General features: G+C 45.5%; 2 non-coding genes across 2 annotated transcripts; one reads left to right on the top strand and one right to left on the bottom strand.

Annotated features, from left to right (window-relative positions):
- The first annotated feature begins 599 nt into the window (after positions 1-599).
- Positions 600-692, top strand: TRNAI-UAU (transfer RNA isoleucine (anticodon UAU)). The gene is given in 2 exon segments: positions 600-637; positions 657-692. It is a non-coding gene; the product is annotated as a tRNA-Ile (tRNA).
- An 11,555-nt stretch (positions 693-12,247) lies between these two features.
- On the bottom strand, positions 12,248-12,320 carry TRNAR-UCG (transfer RNA arginine (anticodon UCG)). The gene has a single exon. It is a non-coding gene; the product is annotated as a tRNA-Arg (tRNA).
- Positions 12,321-14,138: the final 1,818 nt, after the last annotated feature.

The raw sequence follows: 14,138 nt of genomic DNA, 5'->3' as shown, positions 1-14,138 counted from the left end.
GCTACAACACATGGAAACAATGGGTTTGTGTGTGAGACCTTAGAAAAATTCTCGCGGAATTATCACATTGTTTCCTGCATCTCCTTAGCCCGGGTTGCAGCTGTGTATTTGCAAAACAGTGTTTTTCCTGAAGGAAATATTAGCTCTCCGAAGGTTTCGGGGTAGGAAAGTGTCTTAACATCGTGGGGTTAGAGCACAGGGGCGAGGGGTCGGGAGGACAGGTGTCCGGGCGCGGGAGGAAGGCCCGCGGGAACCCCCAGCTGGAAACGCAGGTGGAATTCGCTCCTGGGGGCGGAGCGGGAGTGGGGGGCCTCCTCCGAGGGTACGGAGTCTGCGTCGCACGTGGCCGTTTGGACCGATGTGACCTGTCGTTCAAGTGCTTTCCAATCCCAGCTTGGGTGTAGGGAAGCCGCGGGGACGAGAGCGGGGAACCGCGACCCTCAGCCTCCAGCTTCCGCGGCGACGGCGGCCCCGGGGATCCGGGACCGGGCTTCCGCCCGCGGCTGGAGGCCTCGCTCGCACGACCCGCTTCCGCAGCGGGCGCCGCCTTTGGCCGGAAGCATATATTAACGCCACCTCCGCGGCCCCACTCCCGCACCGCTCCAGTGGCGCAATCGGTTAGCGCGCGGTACTTATAAGACAGTGGCCGGTGGGCGATGCCGAGGTTGTGAGTTCGAGCCTCACCTGGAGCACTTTTACCGCGCCCGCTGCGGCGGCCCCTGCGAATTCAGGGGAGCGGTGGGGAGACCCTTGGGTGGGGGGGTGCTGTCGAGCCACTGTGACCTCATCCCCCGGCAGCCTCCTGCAGGGCCAGCGCCCGCGTTTTTGCAGCCGCCTCCTCCCGGCGGTCGCCAGGACAGCTGCTCACCGTCGCCAGAGACTCAGGCCCAGGCTCCACGTGCGCACAGGAATTATAAAACCACTGAAAAGTACTCCTATGTCTGATTTGTTAACTGCAGGAAATCAGGTTGTTGTTTTTTTTAGTAAGTATTTCCGTGGAAAATCTGTCTTTGCACCCGTTCCCTTACCTTAGTTTCTCCGCGGCTCTGGGCTTGGGTGGGACGCTCGCCACGCGGGCCCGCGGGCCCTGCGGCTGGCGCCGACGACGCAGGTGCTCAGCCCCAGAAAACCAACAGACCCATCACCGCCTCCGAGCTGCGCGGGAAACCCGCGTGTGGCCCCACCTCACCGTCTGGGTCTGAAACTTTACCGGAGGCATCCTGGACACAGAGTCCCCAGCTTCCCGGGGTGTGTGTGACGGTCCCCGTGCACATGCATCAGTTCTCCGGGCGCCGTGACGGTTTGGAGTGTCCACAGCTGCGGCCCACACTGAGCAGCCCTCCCTGCACGTGTAGGTTCACAACCAGGCTCACAGCAGCTTAGACGGACGCTGGGCAACGAAGGGATAGCAGATAGTTTACTTACCAACACGGACAACGGACGTAGCATAGAGGTTGTTCACAGAGTTGTTTTCAGTGTTAAAAGGACATAATAAATTATCCATTAAAAACGGCCACAAATTCCTCCCATCTCCAGGCATGTCCCTTCGCAATGTGATTTTGCAGCTACTTCCATCAAGAGGTGGGGTCTGTTTCTCTCCCTCCTGGTTGTGAGCTGATCTTGTGATTGACACTGACCAGTACAATGCTGTGGAAATGATTTTGCAGGGGTCCCAAGATGAGGCCTGAACAGGTTTTGCCACTCTTGGGACCCTGAGGCCCACCTTGTGAAGAACTTCGAGCTCACCTCCTAGAGGGTGCACGGTCACATGGAGAGAGGGGTGCTGGATCCCAGCCAGTCCAGTGGACTCCCCAGACATGTGGGTGGGAACATTTTGGACCATCTGGTCCTAGTCACGCTGTCCGATGACTGCAGGCACGGCAATGGCCACAAGCAAAGTCCAGATTGTGGGCCTGCAGTGTTGCAAAAAAACAAAACCAAAAACAATTATTGTTTTAAGCCAATAAATTTGGGTGAGGTTTGTTACAAAGATGTAGATGACTGATAAAAGTATTTAACACAGAATAAGAACCTAAGATAAATTAGATTATTACTTTGGGGGATCTTCTCATTGTCCTAAGCATCGGGTCCTCTCTGCTCTTGCCGCAGGTAAGAGACTCCAAAATCGCTGGGGACCCCGGGCTATTTACGTTTATTCCATGAGTAAGCTGTCTCCTTGGGTCCTTGCACCGAACTGAGAGTTGCAAGTCAGAGTTTCTGAACCTTAAGAGTGAGGAGACGTATGAATGAGTAGGCAATGTCCACATTCCTTGCCTGCTTTTGCAAACAGACTAGCCGTATTCTTGCCAGTGTTGCCTGTCCGTCTCATAAGTGTACTGGTTTGCTTTATCACCCATGATAAGGAGACAAGGGGCTGATGTCCACATTGAGACATATTTGCATATTGAAGTAGTTCAGAGATACCAAGAACTCATATATATATATATGAACTCATATATATATATATATATATATATATATATAATGTATCGTTGGACCTCTATAACATAGAGAAATGTAATGTATTTGCCAAGAACAACACAGAGAAAACAAAAGTAAAAGGGCAGATATAAATACCACCATATCAAAAATAACACTAATTGTGAATGGATTAAACAACCCAATCAGATGGCAGAGATTGTCATACTGGATTAAAAACAAAGATCTGGGGCACCGGGGTGGCTCAGTCGGTTAAGCATCTGACTCTTGATATCAGCTCAGGTCATAATCTCATGGTTCAGTTCGTGGGATGGAGCCCTGCATCCGGCTCTCAGCTGACAGTGCGGAGCCTGCCTGGGATTCTCTCTTGTCTCTCTGCCCCTCCCCCGCTTCTTCACACTCTTTCTTTTTTTTTTTAAATAATTATTGTAGTTAAAAATTTTTTTTTTACTACTTTTGTCTTTTAACCTTCATGCTAGCTTTTTAAAAATGTTTATTTTATCTTTGAGAGAGAGGGAAAGCGAGAATGAGTGGGAGAGGGATGGAGGGAGAGAATTCCAAGCAGGCTCTGCGCTGTCAGCACAGAGCCCTGTGCAGGGCTCGAACTCACAAACCTCGAGATCATGACCCGAGCTGAAGTCGGACACCCAACTGATTGAGCCACCCAGACGCCCCTCACTCTTTTTTAAATGTTTATTTATTTTTTGAGAGAAGGAGAGAGACAGAGTGTGAGTGAGGGGCAGAGAGAGAGGGAGACGGAATCCGAAGCAGACTCCAGGCTCTGAGCTGTCAGCACAGAGCCTGATGCGGGGCTCGGAACCCACAGACCATGAGATCATGACCTTAGCTGAAGTGGGACGCTTAACTAACTGAGCCACCCAGGCGCCCCAACTCTCTCTTTAAAAATAAATAAATAAACTTGAAAAAATTAATGTTGACAAATTTGCCAATCTTTTTCCTCATTGTTGTCATGTTGTGCATGTTTATGAAATTCTTCCCTACCCCAAGTTTACAAATATATTCTTTTTTATAATTTTATAAAATCTGTATATATTTGTTTTTTACGTGTAAGTCTTAAACAGGTTTTTTTTTTTTTTCTATATGATGAAGTACAGGTCAATACATGTGTGTTCATTTTTTCTAGAATTATTTATCTAAAATTCATTCCACCCCCCATCGGTAGAGTATCCACTTTCTCTATCCAGTGTCCACATGAGCACAAGTTGTTATGTTTGATTTCTCTTTTTACTGATCCCGGCCAATGCCATCCTTCTTCTAATTACTGTTGAAACTTTGAATGAGTCTTAATATCAGATGGATGAATCCTCTCATTTTGTTCCTTATCTCACTCGTATCTTAGTTAATTGCCCATTTACACTTCTACATACATTTTAGAACTGAGTTCGTCAATTTCTAAATATAAATTAGTTAGGATTTTGGAATTGCTTTGAATCTATGGATCAATTTGGGAGATGTGACATCTCTATAGTGCTGGCTATTTCATTCCATAGACTTGGTATGTATCTCTATTTATTTGGGTCTTAAACTCTCTCACTAAATTTTCATAGCTTTTTCCATAGAGGTCTAATGGACCTCATAGACATCATTTCCCTTAGGTTCATTAGATTAAATACTGTTTATTTTATTGGATTTATTATTAAATATGACACATTTTATGCAATTTGTCCTATGACAATCAATGCATCTTATTTCTTTTTACAATTACCTATTACTTGTGTATACGGATACAATTGATTTTCGTACATTTATTTGCGTCCAGTACCTTAGAATACTCTGATTTTAATTATAACATTTTAGGAAGAACAGTACAAGAGAAAGAATTCTAGTACCAGCCCTCTGACTATAGGACCGTGCCTCTGTTACATGTGTTAACATACCCTAACAAGGTAGGTGTCTTAATCAACTTGACTAAGATGTTTATTCCTCACAGTTCTGGAGGCTGGGATGTCCATGATCAGGATGTCAGCATGGGCAGGGCTGTCTTCTTAGCTGGCAGGTGTCTGTCTTCTTGGTACGTCCCCACACAGCGGCGAGGAAACTCTGGTGTTTCTTCCTCTTTTTATAAAGGCTCCCGTCCCATCATGGGACAGCTCCACATTCATGATATAACCTCAACAACATCCCAAGGGCACCACCTTCTAATACCATCATATTGGGGGTTAGGGCTTCAGCATAAGAATTTGGGGGGACACAGTCCATGATTATAGGAGAGTTATAGTTGTTCTGTATACTTGCAAACACTTAATATTTTCACTTTTTAAATGTCTTCCATTCAGTAGTATCTTATTGAAGTTTTAATTTCCACTTTTCTGCTGACTTGAAGTTTGTCACCTTTTCACATGTTTCCTGCTCTTTCAGACATCTTTCTTTGCGGGGAAATGACTACTCAATAGTTTTCCCCATTTTTTTTCTGGGTTTTTCTGGTTTGTTTATTATTTGTAGGAATTCCTTAAGTACTCTGGAAATGCATTATTTGTCAAAGTTGCTTTTAGTTTTGGCATTACTTAAAAAATAAGTGTAGCTTAAAAAAAGTGTAGCTTATGGTCAACTAAAACGCACGAACCTTGTTTTTATGAGGTGCTGTTAATCTCCAGTATTGTGCTGGGCAATTGATTTCTCCCAAGTCTAATGCACCCTCTGGTCAATAGCAATTTGGGATGTCAAGTTGATCAGTGATCATAACTGATCAACTGATAGTTAGAAATCGCATGCAAATGTAATCAGGACACATATTATATGTTCCACCAAATCAGTTCAAATGTAGCAAGAAATGTCCACAGAGAGCCTAGACCCCAGAGCTAGGATTCTACTTGACTTACGTTTGTCTTATGGGTCGTCCTTTGTAAACCTAAGCCTTTCCTCAGTGATTACCACACTCCACAGGCCTTCACAGCGTGTCCGGCTAAAAAAAAATAAGCATACAAAGCCACAGAATCTCTACATTAAGGTTGCCTTTTAGACTGCAAAGTTTCATTTAGCCTCTTTATAAATTCAGGATACTTTAATACCTCTAGGACTTCTTGTAGATAATACTTACAGAATTACAGCGTATTAATGGTGTTTTTAATATCCTGAGATACTATTTCAGTGGGTGTATAGCCTTAAAAACTACAAGTAGGTAAAAGGTTCCCTAAAAAAAAAAAAAAAAGTTCCCTAGCATTCGTTCACAATTTAGCCTCATATTCCTCTTCAATCCTTTTCTTTTCCCACTTTAAATATAATTTTTCTGGGGCTCCCAGCTGGCTCACTTTGTACAACATGTGACTCCAGATCTGGGGGTTGTTTGAACCCCACATTGGGCATAAAGATTACTAAAGAAATTTTTAAAAAAAGATTGTGTGATGATAAAATGAGTTAATATTTTAAAAAATAATATGATTTTTCCTTGTTGGAGAAGACCGAAGCAAATGGGTGTTAAATGGCATTGTTTTCTTCAGTCCAAGGTAATATTGTACCACTTTCCTGCTACGGTGGGTTTATCTCTCCCCGGTTCCTTTCTGCTGTAAGCTTTTTACAAAGCATGTCCACACACACACCACAGCCAGTCTGTGGGGCCATCACGGCAGGATCAGAGCTGCAAAGGCAGGACTTCTGCTTGTTGACATCCTTGACATCAAGCTTCTCACGGCAGAGACTATCGAATTGTTCATTTTTTATCCCAAATAACAGGAGGGGTGTGTGGAATTTAAAATACACCAATCTTGGTTTAGTTAATAAATGGTTTCTTCCTTGAAGAGGCTGAGGTCTACGTGAGATCACTCCTAGCTCAGGGGCATTAAAAATTTTATCTTAGAGAGAGAGTGCACACATGCGAGTGGGGGAGGGGCAGAGAGGGAGAGGGAGACAGAATCTTCAGCAGGCTCCACACTCAGTGCAGAGCCTGACTTGGGGGCTCAATCCCATGACTGTGGGATCATGACCTGAGCTGAAATCAAAAGTTAGATACTTAACAGACAGAGCCACCCAGAAGCCCCACTCAGGGAAATTATGTGACGCTGGCTTCAGAACGCCTCGTGATCCCGGAGGTCTGTGCTCCTGAATTCCCCGCATCGCCTTTCTTCCCTCCCTTTCTCTTGTACTCCAGCTCTGTGTTCTGCCTTCATGCATTACTGTCTTCCCATCTTCCAAAAGTCTTTATCATTAGGTATTATTATTATTAGTGGTTTTGGAACACTTGGGATTTTTAGGAAAACCAACTGACACATATTGTTTATTTTCTCTCTGTGTTGACTCCCATATTGATCTAATGGGCACACTAATAACCCCCTGAAGATTAGTGAGGATTAAATGTGATGTATTTGAAGATGGCTGGCACGTGGAAGGCAGCTTGTGAATGTCGATGTTCTCTTCCTGCATGCTTCTTTCTCTCATCTTCTTACCCCCCATCTTCTTCTATCTTTCCTTATTCCCCCCTTCTCTGCCTTCCCCCCTTCCTATATTCCAAGCCTAGACTCCCACAACACCTTCTGGCCCCATGGACTCTGTCTTCACCAGGATGTGAGCCAGAATGGACACCTGGGTCATGAGAGGCTGAGAACTCTGGGATCTGAGTGTTCCAGTGGTAGTCTACTGGCCCAGGGCAGCTAAGGCCCTGTGAGTAGGCAAAGCTCTTTCAGCCTCAATTTTTTTTACTCTTAACCTGGTTGCAATAGGGATAGGTCATACTTTCAGCTGGAAGTTCTGAAGTAAGCCTACCATGTTTTCTGTAGGACCTGGACTATTTGCTCTTCTCATGCAGAAGGCATGCTCTGAAGGTATTCACAAGCTTACCAGAGCTTCAGAGATCTGGGAATGCAGAGTCTTTACTTGATCTGAACAGTGAAATCGGGCCCATAAAGAGTTTCCTTACCACTCAAGAGATAATTTCTACAAGGGGAGCAAAGGTTAATGTCATAGATGGTTAGGAACTAGTAACAACAGGTGAGGGGCCGGATGACATAGTTAGAGCCCTAAAGTAGGAATACAGAAATTGGATTCCTTCCATTGCTATTAACCACATGATGTGGCATACACATCACTTTATCCCCTCTGAGCTTAAAATACATACTATAAATGATAAATATAATTTATTGTGGACAGGCCGAATGTCATGCCTCATGCTCAGTGCTTTATATATGTGTGTTAATCATATTTTTAATTTTCTGTATTTCCTGATGCTTTGACATCTTGGGACCTTGGCAACCCTAGAGAAAGACTGTCCTTGTCCCTGCGGGCTAATCAATTCCCAGAGGTAGGAAACAACCCCATGCCTTTTCTGTGCAAACCAACCAGTCCAGAATCCAGGCTCCAAACGTTTGCCTTAATCAAGCCCTTATGCTCTGGTCCACTGTCCTGCCCTCATCACCCCAGGGCCAGACACCAGATAGCCACGGACAGCCCCCAAACTTATCCAAACTGCCCCGTGCTTAAGCCTGTCTCCCTGTCTCACACACTCCTTCCCACAGAGACCACAGTAAAGTCTCTAGCCCACATCCACCTCCCCCTTCTCTGCCTCTTGACTGACCTGGCGCTTCCCCTCTCCCCTTTGTGACAGGCCACAGCTTCTGTTTCTGGGGATCTGTGAGTATATAAACTTCCCCTTTCCTGACAGTCAAGTCCCCTTCTGTGTGTTCCCAGACTGGTCTAAAACAACCCAGGGCGTACTTTGGAACAACATATTAATGTTTCATCTCACGAGGCAGGAATTATTATCATGCAGTGGTGTGGGACTGAAGGCCGGAGTGTCTGTGGGCAATGGCAGAGGGAGATCTCTGCATGACTGTTCTGAGGGGCTCTGGGGTTTTTGAGGCCCATTTTGGTGTCCTTGCTCGATTATTCTCAGATTAGAAGCCTCAAGAAGAGCTCAGAATTCTAGAGAGAAAAATGGTTTCTGTCTTCAAAAAAAGCCTTCAAAGCCTCCCGACCCACCAGCCCCAGCTGGGCCCAGAATCAGCTGTACCTGGACTTCAGCTCCAGAAAGCGCCCAGAGGAGACAGGGGGACAGAAGGGACTGGGTCCAGCAGGCACACAGAGCAGGAGGGTTTCAGCCACGTCAGCTGCTCCCGGTTTGCCTTGTATCACTCTCTCAGAGCCCCTAAATGCAGCCTTCACCAACTGGTAAAAAATAAACAATGAAAACTGTAATAAATAAAAGTTGTCTATTGGATTCGCAGGCTGCTGTGGAGTAAAAAGGAAAGGGCTTATTGTAAGTGAGGGGAGCAGGTTGTATTCTCCAACCCCTTGTTTTATCATCGTGTGTAACATATGCTTACAGTCAATCTCTTTGTGTATTCAGGCCTGGTACATTAACATCGATTAGATCTTACGAGCTGGTATATTGTGATAGATCTATATAATCTAACAACTTACCTTCATATATCATCACATCATCTGAGAATAACGACACTTTTCTTTTTTCCTTTCCAGTCATTTAACCTTTTATTCCTTGTGTGGGCATGACTGCCCAAGGCGATGAATGAGGCACACAGAGATCCATAATCTTCAATAGAAATGATTATAGCTGGTATCCTTGATTAGTTACCAAGCTCAAACAGAATGTTCTCATTATTCTACATACGTTCGATATTTCACATTTAAGGTGATGTTAACTATACTTTCTGAAAGATGCCAGGTTAGAGAAGTTGCCTTCTATTGCTAGGCTGCTTGGAGTTTTGATCATGACTGAATGCTGAATTTTATCAAGTACTTTTTTTGTCTCTATTGAGGTGATCGCAGGGTTTACTTCATTCTTTTTTGGGGGGAGGGGGGTTTTTCATTCTTAATGTGCAAATTGGAATGATTGATTGACTGATTTTTAAAATTTACATCCAAATTAGTTAGCATATAGTGAAACAATGATTTTAAGAGTAGATTCCTTAGCGCTCCTTACCCATTTAGCCCATCCCCCCTCCCACAACCCCTCCAGCAGCCCTCAGTTTGTTCTCCATATTTATGACTCTCTTCTGTTTTGTCCTCCTCCCTGTTGTTATATTATTTTTGTTTCCCTTCCCTTATGTTCATCTGTTTTGTCTCTTGAAGTCCTCAAATGACTGAAATCATATGATATTTGTCTTTCTCTGACTGACTAATTTCGCTTAGCATAATACCCTCCAGTTCCATCCACCTTGTTGCAAATGGCAAGATTTCATTCTTTTTGATTGCCGAGTGATACTCCATTGCATATATATACCACATCTTCTTTACCCATTTATCCATCGATGGACACTTGGGCTCTTTCCATACTTTGGCTATTGTTGATAGAGCTGCTATAAACATGGGGGTGCATGTGTCCCTTTGAAACAGCACACCTGTATCCCTTGGATAAATCCCTAGTGGTGCAATTGCTGGGTCATAGGGTAGTTCTATTTTTAGTTTTTTGAGGAACCTCCATAGTGTTTTCCAGAGTGGCTGCACCAGTTTGCATTCCCAGGAATGATTTAATTTTTAATGATAAACTAACCTTGTAATCTTGGTATAAACTTAAGACCAAAATCACTTACAATTTTTTTTTAATTTTTTTTTCAACGTTTTTTATTTATTTTTGGGACAGAGAGAGACAGAGCATGAACGGGGGAGGGGCAGAGAGAGAGGGAGACACAGAATCGGAAACAGGCTCCAGGCTCCGAGCCATCAGCCCAGAGCCTGACGCGGGGCTCGAACTCACGGACCGCGAGATCGTGACCTGGCTGAAGTCGGACGCTTAACCGACTGCGCCACCCAGGCGCCCCTCACTTACAATTTTAAACATGACTGTGTTCAGTTCCTTAACTTCATTATAATTTGTATCTATGTTCAAGAGGGAGACTGACTGATGGTCTTCCTTTCTCATAATGTCCCCATCAGGTTAGGTATGAAGGTAATACCAGCCTTGGTTGGGCAGTTTCTTTTTAAAACGTTAAATATGGACCTACCATATGGCCCAGCCACTCCACTGCTAGGTATTTATTCAGGAAAACTGAAAGAGTATATCCACACAAAGGCTTATATACAACTGTTCATAGCAGCTTTATTCATAACTGGAGATATCCACCAACAGGCAGATGTGGTATGTCCATAGAACAGAATACTATCCAGCAATAAAAAGAAGTGAATTATTGATACAAGCATCATGGATGAGTCTCAAAATAATGATGTGAGTGAAAGAGTAAAGAGAGCCCATATTGTAGGATTTCATTTACATAAATTCCAGATAACTACAAGTTATAATGTATAACTTGTATAAGCTATATGTTATAATGTTTCATAAAACTACAAACATACTGACAGGAAGCAGTGGGTGTGGGAGGGGACAGGGGTTACAAAAGGGCACTGATGGACACTTTTGGGGGTGTGGCCTGTGTTCGTTACCTTTATTGTAGTGATGGCTTCTCGAGCTATACCTATGTCAAACTCATACGTATGTTTAAATATATGCAGTTGATTCTAAGCAAACTATACCTTATAAAGCCATTTAAGATGTACATTAACTAAATAAAATAAAATGTACATTACCTGGAAGACAATCTCATTATGGCTTTCTGCAAACGTAATTGTGGGTCTCCTTCCCTACACTGTGGAAGTGTCCCCTCCCCGGGCCCTGGGCTCGCCCCGCAGCAGGAGCTGACCCGCGCGGCCCACCAGGAGCGTCGGGCTCGCCTGAGTTGGGGCTGCTGCCCCGCATCCCGGAGGCGGCCGGCCGGACGGTGGGCTCACCCCAGGACAGGTGGGTGGGAGAGGGGTGAAGAGAGCGCGCGGAGGCGGGGGGGCCCTGGCTGTGATCTCCACCCCGGGTGTGACATTTACTGTTACAATGAGGGGAGAGGGGGGAGGTCAGCGCTGGGGCCCCTCCGGGTGCAGACGGCTTTGGTCCGGGGTCCGCCAGCCTGTGGCCACACCCGCGTCCGCGTTCCTGCAGGGTGTGCTGGAGGCGGGCAGTTCTCTTCCCCGACGGGGACCGTGTGGGGAGGGTCGAGGGGACCCGGGCCCAGGCCCTGCTCTGCCTCAGAAGAGCTTTGTCTGGTCAGATTGATTTCTTCTTTGAATAGTTTAAAGAAGTCCTCGGTAAGCCTCGGGACACGGAATTTTCTAGGTAGGACTTTTGACAACTAATTCAAAATATTTCATCGTTTAAGAATATTCACATTTGATATTCCTTCTCGAACCTCCCTTGACACGTCATGCTGTTGTAACATTTCGTCCACTTCGTCTAAATACTCAGGTGTATTTGCCCAGATTCTTTTCACTGCCGCGGTAGCTGCGCCGTGTTGGTCCCGGTTCGCTGGGCTCCCCTCCCCTGCAGGTCGGGGGTCTCCGCGCTGGGTCCAGGGCACCGGGACAGGTGCACCTGCCGAGCCCAGGTGCGCAGATCTGCAGGTGGTCCAGCGGCCATGGGGGGAGGGGGGGGGGCGTCAGTCCGACTCAGCGGGAGTCACCACCTCGGATCTAAGGTGTGAGGGGTCCTCCTTTCGAAAGAGGCAACATTTAAACTGACTTAAGAGACGAGTCGCGCAAGATACCAGGTTTTCTATGCGTCTGCTCTTAAGTCACTGAGCGCGGCCGCCCGCCACCGGGAAGGGAAGGGGGAGGACGGTCGTCACGGACCTAAGTGACCTACAGGGATCCGTGCTACAGGGTCGGGAGAGCAGAGCTCCTCAGCCTCCGAGCCCCGCTGAGCTTCCCCGCCCCGGTGCACCTGCCCGGCACGGTGGGGAGGGGGAGGGGGGGCCGCTCGCGTGCGTCCCCGCACAACTGTGCACCTGAGACGCACTGTCGCACGTCCTTCCAGCGACTGAAGGGTCGGACAGAGATGTGAGAGTGAAAAAGGGAACAGCAACCACGAAGGGATTCGAACCCTCAATCTTCTGATCCGAAGTCAGACGCCTTATCCATTAGGCCACGTGGTCCCACGGCGTCTTTGTCGCAAAAGCTACTACAAGTGTTGCGAATCTAGACTCTGGCTTGTCCGTGCGTTGCTCTCTAAAGTGATGGCGCCCTCTCGGTTAACCCCGGTTCGGAGGCAGGGCGGTTGACATTCACAAACGCAGCATGATCCACCTGCTGACAAGCTGTGACTCCCTCCTCGCCTCTGCCTTCACCCGGACCCCGCACCTCCCTCGTGCAGCTCAGCCAGCTGCTTCCAACGGTAAAGACGGGAGAAAAGGACTGAAAGTCCCTCTGTGATCAGGGCCACAGGCTCCCAGGTCACCTTGAGAGGTCAGAACGGAGACGCCCTGGGAGTAAAGGAAAATCACCAGGAGTGGGACAGAGAGCCCCTCCTGCGACGGCTCAGCTCAGCCCCAACCCCGCTGGGACAGCCTCAGGTAGGGCGGGATCCAGGGCCTCCTCGGCCTGCTCTCCTGGAAGCTGTGCAGGATGGAGACGCCAGAGCCTCCCCCGACCTTTGTATGAGGCCCCAGAAGGTCCCAGACACCGTGCACGACCGAGAAATGTCCGTCCTGTTTGGAGCCACACAGCGGAATAGCCCCAAATCATTCAACAAACTGAATAAATAGTCCATTTTTTTCCCAGAGAGAAAACCCCAAACCCAGATATTTTCATCTGGAGGTTCTACAAAATATTCCAAGGAGAATAATTTCAACTGGACACAAACACTTACAAACATAGTCCCAGAGGGAAGCTTTCCATCTCATTTTATACGACCGACCTCATCCTGATGTCAAAGCCAGGCCAAGACAGGTGAGAGAGGAAAATCACCGCCGAATCTCAATCATGGATGTAAAGGCAAATATCCCTTAAAGAAAAAAAAAAAAAAAAAAAGCAAACTAGATCCAACAGTGCTTAAAAATTGTGACAAGCGTGGGTTTATACCAAAAATTGAAAGTCAATCTAGCATTAAAAAAAGTTTTTATGATTCAGCACATCCAGAAATTAAAAGAAAAAAGTTATGTGCACCTTAGTACAAGCAGAAAAAGCATGTAAATTAAAAAGGTGTAATGACTAGAAAGGAAGAAACAAAGTCTCTCCCCCCCCTTTTTTTTTTTAACAGATTGTGTGCTTGTGTAAAAGATCAACTAAACAAACAAAAATAAACTATTATAACTAGCAAAAGAATTTTAACACATTTTCCTGATAGCTATAAAAATTTACAAAAGCAATTGCATGCAACAAAGAAAAATCTAGATACCACACAAAACAAGATAGTCACATGATAATATTTCAGTAATAAGGAAATACCCAAAAACAAATATAGCATGGTTTCATGTATAGAAACTACAAACTAAACATACTAAATAATCTATTTTTTTATGGATACGTGTGTAGTAGTATATAAAAGCAAGAGAATGATTATCACAAGTATTATTATACTGGTTATTTCAGAGTGAGAGAGAGAGATAAAATGGAAATATTCTTTCTTAATTAGTGGCTTTTCTTTTTTAATTGAAGTATAAAAAGCATGTGGGAAAGTGCTCAAACATACATGTAAAAACCTCTTTGATCCTGGCTGCAGCAACTTCTTACTCAACACGTCTCCAGAGGCAAGGGAAACAAAAGCAAAAATGAACTATTGAGACCTCATCAAAATAAAAAGCTTCTGCACAGCAAAGGAAACAATCAGCAAAACTAAAAGGCAACCGACAGAATGGGAGAAGATATTTGCAAACGACATATCAGAGAAAGGGTTAGTATCCAAAATCTATAAAGAACTTATCAAACTCAACACCCAAAAAACAAATAATCCAGTGAAGAAAAGGGCAAAAGAC

The sequence above is a fragment of the Panthera uncia genome (genome assembly GCF_023721935.1).
Source record: "Panthera uncia isolate 11264 chromosome B2 unlocalized genomic scaffold, Puncia_PCG_1.0 HiC_scaffold_25, whole genome shotgun sequence".
NCBI lineage: Eukaryota > Metazoa > Chordata > Mammalia > Carnivora > Felidae > Panthera > Panthera uncia.
The sequence above is the reverse complement of the archived record's forward strand: the minus strand, read 5'-3'. Positions and strand labels throughout refer to the sequence as shown.